The sequence below is a fragment of the Haematobia irritans genome, chromosome 3 (assembly GCF_050003625.1).
Source record: "Haematobia irritans isolate KBUSLIRL chromosome 3, ASM5000362v1, whole genome shotgun sequence".
NCBI lineage: Eukaryota > Metazoa > Arthropoda > Insecta > Diptera > Muscidae > Haematobia > Haematobia irritans.
In genome coordinates, this window is record NC_134399.1 from 166,101,007 (window position 1) to 166,117,515 (window position 16,509).

Below are 16,509 nucleotides of genomic sequence, written 5' to 3' on the forward strand. Positions count from 1 at the left end.
TACGTCCTAGAGCGAAAAGGGCCTTAATTCATGACCACCCCCAAAAAATTTAAAATTCCATCCAAATCCTGAAAAAATTGAAATTTTTATATGAAAAACTTGTTTTGCTCATATCTCCTAAACTATGCGTCCTAGAGCGAAAAGGAGCTTAATTCATGACCACCCCCAAAAAATTGAAAATTCCATCCAAATCCTGAAAAAATTGAAATTTTTATATGAAAAACTTGTTTTGCTCATATCTCCTAAACTATGCGTCCTAGAGCGAAAAGGACCTTAATTCATGACCACCCCCAAAAAATTGAAAATTCCATCCAAATCCTGAAAAAAAATTGAAATTTTTATATGAAAAACTTGTTTTGCTCATATCTCCTAAACTATGCGTCCTAGAGCGAAAAGGACCTTAATTCATGACCACCTCCAAAAAATTGAAAATTCTATCCAAATCCTGAAAAAATTAAAATTTTTATATGAAAACTTGTTTTGCTCAAATCTCCTAAACTATGCGTCCTAGAGCGAAAAGGAGCTTAATTCATGACCACCCCCAAAAAATTTAAAATTCCATCCAAATCCTGAAAAAAATTGAAATTTTTATATGAAAAACTTGTTTTGCTCATATCTCTTAAACTATGCGTCCTAGAGCGAAAAGGAGCTTAATTCATGACCACCCCCAAAAAATTGAAAATTCCATCCAAAAAAACTTGTTTTGCTCATATCTCTTAAACTATGCGTCCTAGAGCGAAAAGGAGCTTAATTCATGACCACCCCCAAAAAATTTAAAATTCCATCCAAATCCTGAAAAAATTTAAATTTTTATATGAAAAACTTGTTTTGCTCATATCTCTTAAACTATGCGTCCTACAGCGAAAAGGAGCTTAATTCATGACCACCCCCAAAAAATTGAAAATTCCTTCCAAATCCTGAAAAAATGTAAATTTTTATATGAAAAACTTGTTTTGCTCATATCTCTTAAACTATGCGTCCTAGAGCGAAAAGGAGCTTAATTCATGACCACCCCCAAAAAATTGAAAATTCCATCAAAAAACTTGTTTTGCTCATATTTCTTAAACTATGCGTCCTAGAGCGAAAAGGAGCTTAATTCATGACCACTCCCAAAAAATTTAAAATTCCATCCAAATCCTGAAAAAATTGAAATTTTTATATGAAAAACTTGTTTTGCTCATATCTCCTAAACTATGCGTCCTAGAGCGAAAAGGACCTTAATTCATGACCACCTCCAAAAAATTTAAAATTCCATCCAAATCCTGAAAAAATTAAAATTTTTATATGAAAAACTTGTTTTGCTCAAATCTCCTAAACTATGCGTCCTAGAGCGAAAAGGAGCTTAATTCATGACCACCCCCAAAAAATTGAAAATTCCATCCAAATCCTGAAAAAATTGAAATTTTTATATGAAAAACTTGTTTTGCTCATATCTCTTAAACTATGCGTCCTAGAGCGAAAAGGAGCTTAATTCATGACCACCCCCAAAAAATTGAAAATTCCATCCAAATCCTGAAAAAATTTAAATTTTTATATGAAAAACTTGTTTTGCTAATATCTCTTAAACTATGCGTCCTAGAGCGAAAAGGAGCTTAATTCATGACCACCCCCAAAAAATTGAAAATTCCATCAAAAAACTTGTTTTGCTCATATCTCTTAAACTATGCGTCCTAGAGCGAAAAGGACCTTAATTCATGACCACCCCCAAAAAATTTAAAATTCCATCCAAATCCTGAAAAAATTGAAATTTTTATATGAAAAACTTGTTTTGCTCATATCTCCTAAACTATGCGTCCTAGAGCGAAAAGGAGCTTAATACATGACCACTCCCAAAAAATTTAAAATTCCATCCAAATCCTGAAAAAATTGAAATTTTTATATGAAAAACTTGTTTTGCTCATATCTCCTAAACTATGCGCCCTAAAGCGAAAAGGACCTTAATTCATGACCACCCCCAAAAAATTTAAAATTCCATCCAAATCCTGAAAAAATTGAAATTTTTATATGAAAAATTTGTTTTGCTCATATCTCCTAAACTATGCGTCCTAGAGCGAAAAGGACCTTAATTCATGACCACCCCCAAAAAATTGAAAATTCCATCCAAATCCTGAAAAAATTAAAATTTTTATATGAAAAACTTGTTTTGCTCAAATCTCCTAAACTATGCGTCCTAGAGCGAAAAGGAGCTTAATTCATGACCACCCCCAAAAAATTTAAAATTCCATCCAAATCCTGAAAAAAATTGAAATTTTTATATGAAAAACTTGTTTTGCTCATATCTCTTAAACTATGCGTCCTAGAGCGAAAAGGAGCTTAATTCATGACCACCCCCAAAAAATTGAAAATTCCATCCAAAAAACTTGTTTTGCTCATATCTCTTAAACTATGCGTCCTAGAGCGAAAAGGAGCTTAATTCATGACCACCCCCAAAAAATTTAAAATTCCATCCAAATCCTGAAAAAATTTAAATTTTTATATGAAAAACTTGTTTTGCTCATATCTCTTAAACTATGCGTCCTACAGCGAAAAGGAGCTTAATTCATGACCACCCCCAAAAAATTGAAAATTCCATCCAAATCCTGAAAAAATGTAAATTTTTATATGAAAAACTTGTTTTGCTCATATCTCTTAAACTATGCGTCCTAGAGCGAAAAGGAGCTTAATTCATGACCACCCCCAAAAAATTGAAAATTCCATCAAAAAACTTGTTTTGCTCATATTTCTTAAACTATGCGTCCTAGAGCGAAAAGGAGCTTAATTCATGACCACTCCCAAAAAATTTAAAATTCCATCCAAATCCTGAAAAAATTGAAATTTTTATATGAAAAACTTGTTTTGCTCATATCTCCTAAACTATGCGTCCTAGAGCGAAAAGGACCTTAATTCATGACCACCTCCAAAAAATTTAAAATTCCATCCAAATCCTGAAAAAATTAAAATTTTTATATGAAAAACTTGTTTTGCTCAAATCTCCTAAACTATGCGTCCTAGAGCGAAAAGGAGCTTAATTCATGACCACCCCCAAAAAATTGAAAATTCCATCCAAATCCTGAAAAAATTGAAATTTTTATATGAAAAACTTGTTTTGCTCATATCTCTTAAACTATGCGTCCTAGAGCGAAAAGGAGCTTAATTCATGACCACCCCCAAAAAATTGAAAATTCCATCCAAATCCTGAAAAAATTTAAATTTTTATATGAAAAACTTGTTTTGCTAATATCTCTTAAACTATGCGTCCTAGAGCGAAAAGGAGCTTAATTCATGACCACCCCCAAAAAATTGAAAATTCCATCAAAAAACTTGTTTTGCTCATATCTCTTAAACTATGCGTCCTAGAGCGAAAAGGACCTTAATTCATGACCACCCCCAAAAAATTGAAAATTCCATCCAAATCCTGAAAAAATTTAAATTTTTATATGAAAAACTTGTTTTGCTCATATCTCTTAAACTATGCGTCCTAGAGCGAAAAGGAGCTTAATTCATGACCACCCCCAAAAAATTTAAAATTCCATCCAAATCCTGAAAAAATTGAAATTTTTATATGAAAAACTTGTTTTGCTCATATCTCCTAAACTATGCGTCCTAGAGCGAAAAGGAGCTTAATTCATGACCACTCCCAAAAAATTTAAAATTCCATCCAAATCCTGAAAAAATTGAAATTTTTATATGAAAAACTTGTTTTGCTCATATCTCCTAAACTATGCGTCCTAGAGCGAAAAGGAGCTTAATTCATGACCACTCCCAAAAAATTTAAAATTCCATCCAAATCCTGAAAAAATTGAAATTTTTATATGAAAAACTTGTTTTGCTCATATCTCCTAAACTATGCGCCCTAAAGCGAAAAGGACCTTAATTCATGACCACCCCCAAAAAATTTAAAATTCCATCCAAATCCTGAAAAAATTGAAATTTTTATATGAAAAATTTGTTTTGCTCATATCTCCTAAACTATGCGTCCTAGAGCGAAAAGGACCTTAATTCATGACCACCCCCAAAAAATTGAAAATTCCATCCAAATCCTGAAAAAAATTAAATTTTTATATGAAAAACTTGTTTTGCTCATATCTCCTAAACTATGCGTCCTAGAGCGAAAAGGAGCTTAATTCATGACCTACCCCAAAAAATTGAAAATTCCATCCAAATCCTGAAAAAATTTAAATTTTTATATGAAAAACTTGTTTTGCTCATATCTCCTAAACTATGCGTCCTAGAGCGAAAAGGACCTTAATTCATGACCACCCCCAAAAAATTGAAAATTCCATCCAAATCCTGAAAAAATTGAAATTTTTATATGAAAAACTTGTTTTGCTCATATCTCCTAAACTATGCGTCCTAGAGCGAAAAGGACCTTAATTCATGACCACCTCCAAAAAATTGAAAATTCCATCCAAATCCTGAAAAAAATTAAATTTTTATATGAAAAACTTGTTTTGCTCATATCTCCTAAACTATGCGTCCTAGAGCGAAAAGGAGCTTAATTCATGACCTACCCCAAAAAATTGAAAATTCCATCCAAATCCTGAAAAAATTTAAATTTTTATATGAAAAACTTGTTTTGCTCATATCTCCTAAACTATGCGTCCTAGAGCGAAAAGGACCTTAATTCATGACCACCCCCAAAAAATTGAAAATTCCATCCAAATCCTGAAAAAATTGAAATTTTTATATGAAAAACTTGTTTTGCTCATATCTCCTAAACTATGCGTCCTAGAGCGAAAAGGACCTTAATTCATGACCACCTCCAAAAAATTGAAAATTCCATCCAAATCCTGAAAAAATTAAATTTTTATATGAAAAACTTGTTTTGCTCATATCTCCTAAACTATGCGTCCTAGAGCGAAAAGGAGCTTAATTCATGACCACCTCCAAAAAATTGAAAATTCCATCCAAATCCTGAAAAAATTGAAATTTTTATATGAAAAACTTGTTTTGCTCATATCTCTTAAACTATGCGTCCTAGAGCGAAAAGGAGCTTAATTCATGACCACTCCCAAAAAATTGAAAATTCCATCCAAATCCTGAAAAAATTGAAATTTTTATATGAAAAACTTGTTTTGCTCATATCTCCTAAACTATGCGTCCTAGAGCGAAAAGGAGCTTAATTCATGACCACCCCCAAAAAATTGAATATTCCATCCAAATCCTGAAAAAATTTAAATTTTTATATGAAAAACTTGTTTTGCTCATATCTCCTAAACTATGCGTCCTAGAGCGAAAAGGACCTTAATTCAGGACCACCCCCAAAAAATTGAAAATTCCATCCAAATCCTGAAAAAAATTGAAATTTTTATATGAAAAACTTGTTTTGCTCATATCTCTTAAACTATGCGTCCTAGAGCGAAAAGGACCTTAATACATGACCACTCCCAAAAAATTTAAAATTCCATCCAAATCCTGAAAAAATTGAAATTTTTATATGAAAAACTTGTTTTGCTCATATCTCCTAAACTATGCGTCCTAGAGCGAAAAGGACCTTAATTCATGACCACCCCCAAAAAATTGAAAATTCCATCCAAATCCTGAAAAAATTTAAATTTTTATATGAAAAACTTGTTTTGCTCATATCTCCTAAACTATGCGTCCTAGAGCGAAAAGGAGCTTAATTCATGACCACCCCCAAAAAATTTAAAATTCCATCCAAATCCTGAAAAAAATAAAATTTTTATATGAAAAACTTGTTTTGCTCATATCTCTTAAACTATGCGTCCTAGAGCGAAAAGGACCTTAATTCATGACCACTCCCAAAAAATTTAAAATTCCATCCAAATCCTGAAAGAATTGAAATTTTTATATGAAAAACTTGTTTTGCTCATATCTCCTAAACGATGCGTCCTAGAGCGAAAAGGACCTTAATTCATGACCACCCCCAAAAAATTGAAAATTCCATCCAAATCCTGAAAAAATTGAAATTTTTATATGAAAAACTTGTTTTGCTCATATCTCTTAAACTATGCGTCCTAGAGCGAAAAGGAGCTTAATTCATGACCACTCCCAAAAAATTGAAAATTCCATCCAAATCCTGAAAAAAATTAAATTTTTATATGAAAAACATGTTTTGCGTCCTAGAGCGAAAAGGAGCTTAATTCATGACCACCCCCAAAAAATTTAAAATTCCATCCAAATCCTGAAAAAATTGAAATTTTTATATGAAAAACTTGTTTTGCTCATATCTCCTAAACTATGCGTCCTAGAGCGAAAAGGACCTTAATTCATGACCACCTCCAAAAAATTGAAAATTCCATCCAAATCCTGAAAAAATTTAAATTTTTATATGAAAAACTTGTTTTGCTCATATCTCCTAAACTATGCGTCCTAGAGCGAAATGGAGCTTAATTCATGACCACCCCCAAAAAATTGAAAATTCCATCCAAATCCTGAAAAAAATTGAAATTTTTATACGAAAAACTTGTTTTGCTCATATCTCTTAAACTATGCGTCCTAGAGCGAAAAGGAGCATAATTCATGACCACTCCCAAAAAATTGAAAATTCCATCCAAATCCTGAAAAAATTGAAATTTTTATATGAAAAACTTGTTTTGCTCATATCTCCTAAACTATTCGTCCTAGAGCGAAAAGGACCTTAATTCATGACCACCCCCAAAAAATTGAAAATTCCATCCAAATCCTGAAAAAATTGAAATTTTTATATGAAAAACTTGTTTTGCTCATATCTCCTAAACTATGCGTCCTAGAGCGAAAAGGACCTTAATTCATGACCACCTCCAAAAAATTGAAAATTCCATCCAAATCCTGAAAAAAATTGAAATTTTTATATGAAAAACTTGTTTTGCTCATATCTCTTAAACTATGCGTCCTAGAGCGAAAAGGAGCTTAATTCATGACCACCCCCAAAAAATTGAAAATTCCATCCAAAAAAACTTGTTTTGCTCATATCTCTTAAACTATGCGTCCTAGAGCGAAAAGGAGCATAATTCATGACCACTCCCAAAAAATTGAAAATTCCATCCAAATCCTGAAAAAATTGAAATTTTTATATGAAAAACTTGTTTTGCTCATATCTCCTAAACTATGCGTCCTAGAGCGAAAAGGACCTTAATTCATGACCACCCCCAAAAAATTGAAAATTCCATCCAAATCCTGAAAAAAATTGAAATTTTTATACGAAAAACTTGTTTTGCTCATATCTCTTAAACTATGCGTCCTAGAGCGAAAAGGAGCATAATTCATGACCACTCCCAAAAAATTGAAAATTCCATCCAAATCCTGAAAAAATTGAAATTTTTATATGAAAAACTTGTTTTGCTCATATCTCCTAAACTATGCGTCCTAGAGCGAAAAGGACCTTAATTCATGACCACCCCCAAACAATTGAAAATTCCATCCAAATCCTGAAAAAATTGAAATTTTTATATGAAAAACTTGTTTTGCTCATATCTCCTAAACTATGCGTCCTAGAGCGAAAAGGACCTTAATTCATGACCACCTCCAAAAAATTGAAAATTCCATCCAAATCCTGAAAAAAATTGAAATTTTTATATGAAAAACTTGTTTTGCTCATATCTCTTAAACTATGCGTCCTAGAGCGAAAAGGAGCTTAATTCATGACCACCCCCAAAAAATTGAAAATTCCATCCAAATCCTGAAAAAATTTAAATTTTTATATGAAAAACTTGTTTTGCTCATATCTCTTAAACTATGCGTCCTAGAGCGAAAAGGAGCTTAATTCATGACCACCCCCAAAAAATTGAAAATTCCATCCAAATCCTGAAAAAATTGAAATTTTTATATGAAAAACTTGTTTTGCTCATATCTCCTAAACTATGCGTCCTAGAGCGAAAAGGAGCTTAATTCATGACCTACCCCAAAAAATTGAAAATTCCATCCAAATCCTGAAAAAATTGAAATTTTTATATGAAAAACTTGTTTTGCTCATATCTCCTAAACTATGCGTCCTAGAGCGAAAAGGAGCTTAATTCATGACCACCCCCAAAAAATTTAATATTCCATCCAAATCCTGAAAAAATTGAGATTTTTATATGAAAAACTTGTTTTGCTCATATCTCCTAAACTATGCGTCCTAGAGCAAAAAGGACCTTAATTCATGACCACCCCCAAAAAATTGAAAATTCCATCCAAATCCTGAAAAAATTTAAATTTTTATATGAAAAACTTGTTTTGCTCATATCTCTTAAACTATGCGTCCTAGAGCGAAAAGGAGCTTAATTCATGACCACTCCCAAAAAATTGAAAATTCCATCCAAATGCTGAAAAAATTTAAATTTTTATATGAAAAACTTGTTTTGCGTCCTAGAGCGAAAAGGAGCTTAATTCATGACCACCCCCAAAAAATTGAAAATTCCATCCAAATCCTGAAAAAATTGAAATTTTTATATGAAAAACTTGTTTTGCTCATATCTCCTAAACTATGCGTCCTAGAGCGAAAAGGACCTTAATTCATGACCACCTCCAAAAAATTGAAAATTCCATCCAAATCCTGAAAAAATTTAAATTTTTATATGAAAAACTTGTTTTGCTCATATCTCCTAAACTATGCGTCCTAGAGCGAAAAGGAGCTTAATTCATGACCACCCCCAAAAAATTGAAAATTCCATCCAAATCCTGAAAAAAATTGAAATTTTTATATGAAAAACTTGTTTTGCTCATATCTCTTAAACTATGCGTCCTAGAGCGAAAAGGAGCATAATTCATGACCACTCCCAAAAAATTGAAAATTCCATCCAAATCCTGAAAAAATTGAAATTTTTATATGAAAAACTTGTTTTGCTCATATCTCCTAAACTATGCGTCCTAGAGCGAAAAGGACCTTAATTCATGACCACCCCCAAAAAATTGAAAATTCCATCCAAATCCTGAAAAAATTGAAATTTTTATATGAAAAACTTGTTTTGCTCATATCTCCTAAACTATGCGTCCTAGAGCGAAAAGGACCTTAATTCATGACCACCTCCAAAAAATTGAAAATTCCATCCAAATCCTGAAAAAATTGAAATTTTTATATGAAAAACTTGTTTTGCTCATATCTCTTAAACTATGCGTCCTAGAGCGAAAAGGAGCTTAATTCATGACCACCCCCAAAAAATTGAAAATTCCATCCAAAAAAACTTGTTTTGCTCATATCTCTTAAACTATGCGTCCTAGAGCGAAAAGGAGCTTAATTCATGACCACCCCCAAAAAATTTAAAATTCCATCCAAATCCTGAAAAAATTTAAATTTTTATATGAAAAACTTGTTTTGCTCATATCTCTTAAACTATGCGTCCTAGAGCGAAAAGGAGCTTAATTCATGACCACCCCCAAAAAATTGAAAATTCCATCCAAATCCTGAAAAAATTTAAATTTTTATATGAAAAACTTGTTTAGCTCATATCTCTTAAACTATGCGTCCTAGAGCGAAAAGGAGCTTAATTCATGACCACCCCCAAAAAATTGAAAATTCCATCCAAATCCTGAAAAAATTGAAATTTTTATATGAAAAACTTGTTTTGCTCATATCTCCTAAACTATGCGTCCTAGAGCGAAAAGGAGCTTAATTCATGACCTACCCCAAAAAATTGAAAATTCCATCCAAATCCTGAAAAAAATTGAAATTTTTATATGAAAAACTTGTTTTGCTCATATCTCTTAAACTATGCGTCCTAGAGCGAAAAGGAGCTTAATTCATGACCACCCCCAAAAAATTGAAAATTCCATCCAAATCCTGAAAAAATTGAAATTTTTATATGAAAAACTTGTTTTGCTCATATCTCCTAAACTATGCGTCCTAGAGCGAAAAGGAGCTTAATTCATGACCACCCCCAAAAAATTTAATATTCCATCCAAATCCTGAAAAAATTGAGATTTTTATATGAAAAACTTGTTTTGCTCATATCTCCTAAACTATGCGTCCTAGAGCAAAAAGGACCTTAATTCATGACCACTCCCAAAAAATTGAAAATTCCATCCAAATCCTGAAAAAATTGAAATTTATATATGAAAAACTTGTTTTGCTCATATCTCCTAAACTATGCGTCCTAGAGCGAAAAGGAGCTTAATTCATGACCACCCCCAAAAAATTGAAAATTCCATCCAAATCCTGAAAAAATTGAAATTTTTATATGAAAAACTTGTTTTGCTCATATCTCTTAAACTATGCGTCCTAGAGCGAAAAGGAGCTTAATTCATGACCACCCCCAAAAAATTGAATATTCCATCCAAATCCTGAAAAAATTGAAATTTTTATATGAAAAACTTGTTTTGCTCATATATCCTAAACTATGCGTCCTTGAGCGAAAAGGAGCTTAATTCATGACCACCCCCAAAAAATTTAAAATTCCATCCAAATCCTGAAAAAAATTGAAATTTTTATATGAAAAACTTGTTTTGCTCATATCTCTTAAACTATGCGTCCTAGAGCGAAAAGGAGCTTAATTCATGACCACTCCCAAAAAATTTAAAATTCCATCCAAATCCTGAAAAAATTTAAATTTTTATATGAAAAACTTGTTTTGCTCATATCTCCTAAACTATGCGTCCTAGAGCGAAAAGGACCTTAATTCATGACCACCCCCAAAAAATTTAAAATTCCATCCAAATCCTGAAAAAAATAAAATTTGTATATGAAAAACTTGTTTTGCTCATATCTCTTAAACTATGCGTCCTAGAGCGAAAAGGAGCTTAATTCATGACCACTCCCAAAAAATTGAAAATTCCATCCAAATCCTGAAAAAATTGAAATTTTTATATGAAAAACTTGTTTTGCTCATATCTCCTAAACTATGCGTCCTAGAGCGAAAAGGACCTTAATTCATGACCACCCCCAAAAAATTTAAAATTCCATCCAAATCCTGAAAAAATTGAAATTTTTATATGAAAAACTTGTTTTGCTCATATCTCCTAAACTATGCGTCCTAGAGCGAAAAGGACCTTAATTCATGACCACCCCCAAAAAATTGAAAATTCCATCCAAATCCTGAAAAAATTGAAATTTTTATATGAAAAACTTGTTTTGCTCATATCTCTTAAACTATGCGTCCTAGAGCGAAAAGGAGCTTAATTCATGACCACCCCCAAAAAATTGAAAATTCCATCCAAATCCTGAAAAAATTTAAATTTTTATATGAAAAACTTGTTTTGCGTCCTAGAGCGAAAAGGACCTTAATTCATGACCACCCCCAAAAAATTTAAAATTCCATCCAAATCCTGAAAAAATTGAAATTTTTATATAAAAAACTTGTTTTGCTCATATCTCTTAAACTATGCGTCCTAGAGCGAAAAGGAGCTTAATTCATGACCACCCCCAAAAAATTGAAAATTCCATCCAAATCCTGAAAAAATTGAAATTTTTATATGAAAAACTTGTTTAGCTCATATCTCCTAAACTATGCGTCCTAGAGCGAAAAGGACCTTAATTCATGACCTCCTCCGAAAAATTGAAAATTCCATCCAAATCCTGAAAAAATTAAAATTTTTATATGAAAAACTTGTTTTGCTCATATCTCCTAAACTATGCGTCCTAGAGCGAAAAGGAGCTTAATTCATGACCACCCCCAAAAAATTGAAAATTCCATCCAAATCCTGAAAAAATTGAAATTTTTATATGAAAAACTTGTTTTGCTCATATCTCCTAAACTATGCGTCCTAGAGCGAAAAGGAGCTTAATTCATGACCACCCCCAAAAAATTGAAAATTCCATCAAAATCCTGAAAAAAATTGAAATTTTTATATAAAAACTTGTTTTGCTCATATCTCTTAAACTATGCGTCCTAGAGCGAAAAGGACCTTAATTCATGACCACTCCCAAAAAATTGAAAATTCCATCCAAATCCTGAAAAAATTTAAATTTTTATATGAAAAACTTGTTTTGCGTCCTAGAGCGAAAAGGACCTTAATTCATGACCACCCCCAAAAAATTTAAAATTCCATCCAAATCCTGAAAAAATTGAAATGTTTATATAAAAAACTTGTTTTGCTCATATCTCTTAAACTATGCGTCCTAGAGCGAAAAGGAGCTTAATTCATGACCACCCCCAAAAAATTGAAAATTCCATCCAAATCCTGAAAAAATTGAAATTTTTATATGAAAAACTTGTTTTGCTCATATCTCCTAAACTATGCGTCCTAGAGCGAAAAGGACCTTAATTCATGACCTCCTCCGAAAAATTGAAAATTCCATCCAAATCCTGAAAAAATTAAAATTTTTATATGAAAAACTTGTTTTGCTCATATCTCCTAAACTATGCGTCCTAGAGCGAAAAGGAGCTTAATTCATGACCACCCCCAAAAAATTGAAAATTCCATCAAAATCCTGAAAAAAATTGAAATTTTTATATAAAAACTTGTTTTGCTCATATCTCCTAAACTATGCGTCCTAGAGCGAAAAGGACCTTAATTCATGACCACTCCCAAAAAATTGAAAATTCCATCCAAATCCTGAAAAAATTGAAATTTTTATATGAAAAACTTGTTTTGCTCATATCTCCTAAACTATGCGTCCTAGAGCGAAAAGGAGATTAATTCATGACCTACCCCAACAAATTGAAAATTACATCCAAATCCTGAAAAAATTGAAATTTATATATGAAAAACTTGTTTTGCTCATATCTCCTAAACTATGCGTCCTAGAGCGAAAAGGAGCTTAGTTCATGACCACCCCCAAAAAATTGAAAATTCCATCCAAATCCTGAAAAAATTTAAATTTTTATATGAAAAACTTGTTTTGCTCATATCTCTTAAACTATGCGTCCTAGAGCGAAAAGGAGCTTAATTCATGACCACCCCCAAAAAATTGAAAATTCCATCCAAATCCTGAAAAAATTGAAATTTTTATATGAAAAACTTGTTTTGCTCATATCTCCTAAACTATGCGTCCTAGAGCGAAAAGGAGCTTAATTCATGACCACCCCCAAAAAATTGAATATTCCATCCAAATCCTGAAAAAATTGAAATTTTTATATGAAAAACTTGTTTTGCTCATATCTCCTAAACTATGCGTCCTAGAGCGAAAAGGACCTTAATTCATGACCACCCCCAAAAAATTGAAAATTCCATCCAAATCCTGAAAAAAATTGAAATTTTTATATGAAAAACTTGTTTTGCTCATATCTCTTAAACTATGCGTCCTAGAGCGAAAAGGAGCTTAATTCATGACCACTCCCAAAAAATTTAAAATTCCATCCAAATCCTGAAAAAATTTAAATTTTTATATGAAAAACTTGTTTTGCTCATATCTCTTAAATTATGCGTCCTAGAGCGAAAAGGAGCTTAATTCATGACCACCCCCAAAAAATTGAAAATTCCATCCAAAAAAACTTGTTTTGCTCATATCTCTTAAACTATGCGTCCTAGAGCGAAAAGGACCTTAATTCATGACCACCCCCAAAAAATTGAAAATTCCATCCAAATCCTGAAAAAATTTAATTTTTTATATGAAAAACTTGTTTTGCTCATATCTCCTAAGCTATGCGTCCTAGAGCGAAAAGGAGCTTAATTCATGACCACCCCAAAAAAATTGAAAATTCCATCCAAATCCTGAAAAAATTGAAATTTTTATATGAAAAACTTGTTTTGCTCATATCTCTTAAACTATGCGTCCTAGAGCGAAAAGGAGCTTAATTCATGACCACCCCCAAAAAATTGAAAATTCCATCCAAATCCTGAAAAAATTTAATTTTTTATATGAAAAACTTGTTTTGCTCATATCTCCTAAGCTATGCGTCCTAGAGCGAAAAGGAGCTTAATTCATGACCACCCCAAAAAAATTGAAAATTCCATCCAAATCCTGAAAAAATTGAAATTTTTATATGAAAAACTTGTTTTGCTCATATCTCTTAAACTATGCGTCCTAGAGCGAAAAGGAGCTTAATTCATGACCACTCCCAAAAAATTGAAAATTCCATCCAAATCCTGAAAAAATTGAAATTTTTATATGAAAAACTTGTTTTGCTCATATCTCCTAAACTATGCGTCCTAGAGCGAAAAGGACCTTAATTCATGACCACCCCTAAAAAATTTAAAATTCCATCCAAATCCTGAAAAAATTGAAATTTTTATATGAAAAACTTGTTTTGCTCATATCTCCTAAACTATGCGTCCTAGAGCGAAAAGGACCTTAATTCATGACCACCCCCAAAAAATTGAAAATTCCATCCAAATCCTGAAAAAATTGAAATTTTTATATGAAAAACTTGTTTTGCTCATATCTCCTAAACTATTCGTCCTAGAGCGAAAAGGACCTTAATTCATGACCACCCCCAAAAAATTGAAAATTCCATCCAAATCCTGAAAAAATTTAAATTTTTATATGAAAAACTTGTTTTGCGTCCTAGAGCGAAAAGGACCTTAATTCATGACCACCCCCAAAAAATTTAAAATTCCATCCAAATCCTGAAAAAATTGAAATTTTTATATAAAAAACTTGTTTTGCTCATATCTCTTAAACTATGCGTCCTAGAGCGAAAAGGAGCTTAATTCATGACCACCCCCAAAAAATTGAAAATTCCATCCAAATCCTGAAAAAATTGAAATTTTTATATGAAAAACTTGTTTTGCTCATATCTCCTAAACTATGCGTCCTAGAGCGAAAAGGACCTTAATTCATGACCTCCTCCGAAAAATTGAAAATTCCATCCAAATCCTGAAAAAATTAAAATTTTTATATGAAAAACTTGTTTTGCTCATATCTCCTAAACTATGCGTCCTAGAGCGAAAAGGAGCTTAATTCATGACCACCCCCAAAAAATTGAAAATTCCATCCAAATCCTGAAAAAATTGAAATTTTTATATGAAAAACTTGTTTTGCTCATATCTCCTAAACTATGCGTCCTAGAGCGAAAAGGACCTTAATTCATGACCACCCCCAAAAAATTTAAAATTCCATCAAAATCCTGAAAAAATTTAAATTTTTATATGAAAAACTTGTTTTGCTCATATCTCCTAAACTATGCGCCCTAGAGCGAAAAGGAGCTTAATTCATGACCACCCCCAAAAAAATGAAAATTCCATCCAAATCCTGAAAAAATTGAAATTTTTATATGAAAAACTTGTTTTGCTCATATCTCCTAAACTATGCGTCCTAGAGCGAAAAGGAGCTTAATTCATGACCACCCCCAAAAAATTTAAAATTCCATCCAAATCCTGAAAAAATTGAAATTTTTTTATGAAAAACTTGTTTTGCTCATATCTCCTAAACTATGCGTCCTAGAGCGAAAAGGAGCTTAATTCATGACCACCCCCAAAAAATTTAAAATTCCATCAAAATCCTGAAAAAATTAAAATTTTTATATGAAAAACTTGTTTTGCTCATATCTCCTAAACTATGCGTCCTAGAGCGAAAAGGAGCTTAATTTATGACCACCCCCAAAAAATTGAAAATTCCATCCAAATCCTGAAAAAATTTAAATTTTTATATCAAAAACTTGTTTTGCTCATATCTCTTAAACTATGCGTCCTAGAGCGAAAAGGAGCTTAATTCATGACCACTCCCAAAAAATTGAAAATTGCATCCAAATCCTGAAAAAAATGAAATTTTTATATGAAAAACTTGTTTTGCTCATATCTCATAAACTATGCGTCCTAGAGCGAAAAGGACCTTAATTCATGACCATCCCCAAAAAATTTAAAATTCCATCCAAATCCTGAAAAAATTAAAATTTTTATATGAAAAACTTGTTTTGCTCATATCTCTTAAACTATGCGTCCTAGAGCGAAAAGGACCTTAATTCATGACCACTCCCAAAAAATTGAAAATTCCATCCAAATCCTGAAAAAATTTAAATTTTTATATGAAAAACTTGTTTTGCTCATATCTCCTAAACTATGCGTCCTAGAGCGAAAAGGACCTTAATTCATGACCACCCCCAAAAAATTTAAAATTCCATCAAAATCCTGAAAAAATTTAAATTTTTATATGAAAAACTTGTTTTGCTCATATCTCCTAAACTATGCGCCCTAGAGCGAAAAGGAGCTTAATTCATGACCACCCCCAAAAAAATGAAAATTCCATCCAAATCCTGATAAAATTGAAATTTTTATATGAAAAACTTGTTTTGCTCATATCTCCTAAACTATGCGTCCTAGAGCGAAAAGGAGCTTAATTCATGACCACCCCCAAAAAATTTAAAATTCCATCCAAATCCTGAAAAAATTGAAATTTTTATATGAAAAACTTGTTTTGCTCATATCTCCTAAACTATGCGTCCTAGAGCGAAAAGGAGCTTAATTCATGACCTACCCCCAAAAAATTTAAAATTCCATCCAAATCCTGAAAAAATTGAAATTTTTATATGAAAAACTTGTTTTGCTCATATCTCTTAAACTATGCGTCCTAGAGCGAAAAGGAGCTTAATTCATGACCACCCCCAAAAAATAGAAAATTCCATCCACATCCTGAAAAAATTGAGATTTTTATATGAAAAACTTGTTTTGCTCATATCTCCTAAACTATGCGTCCTAGAGCAAAAAGGACCTTAATTCATGACCACTCCCAAAAAATTGAAAATTCCATCCAATCCTGAAAAAATTTAAATTTTTATATGAAAAACTTGTTTTGCT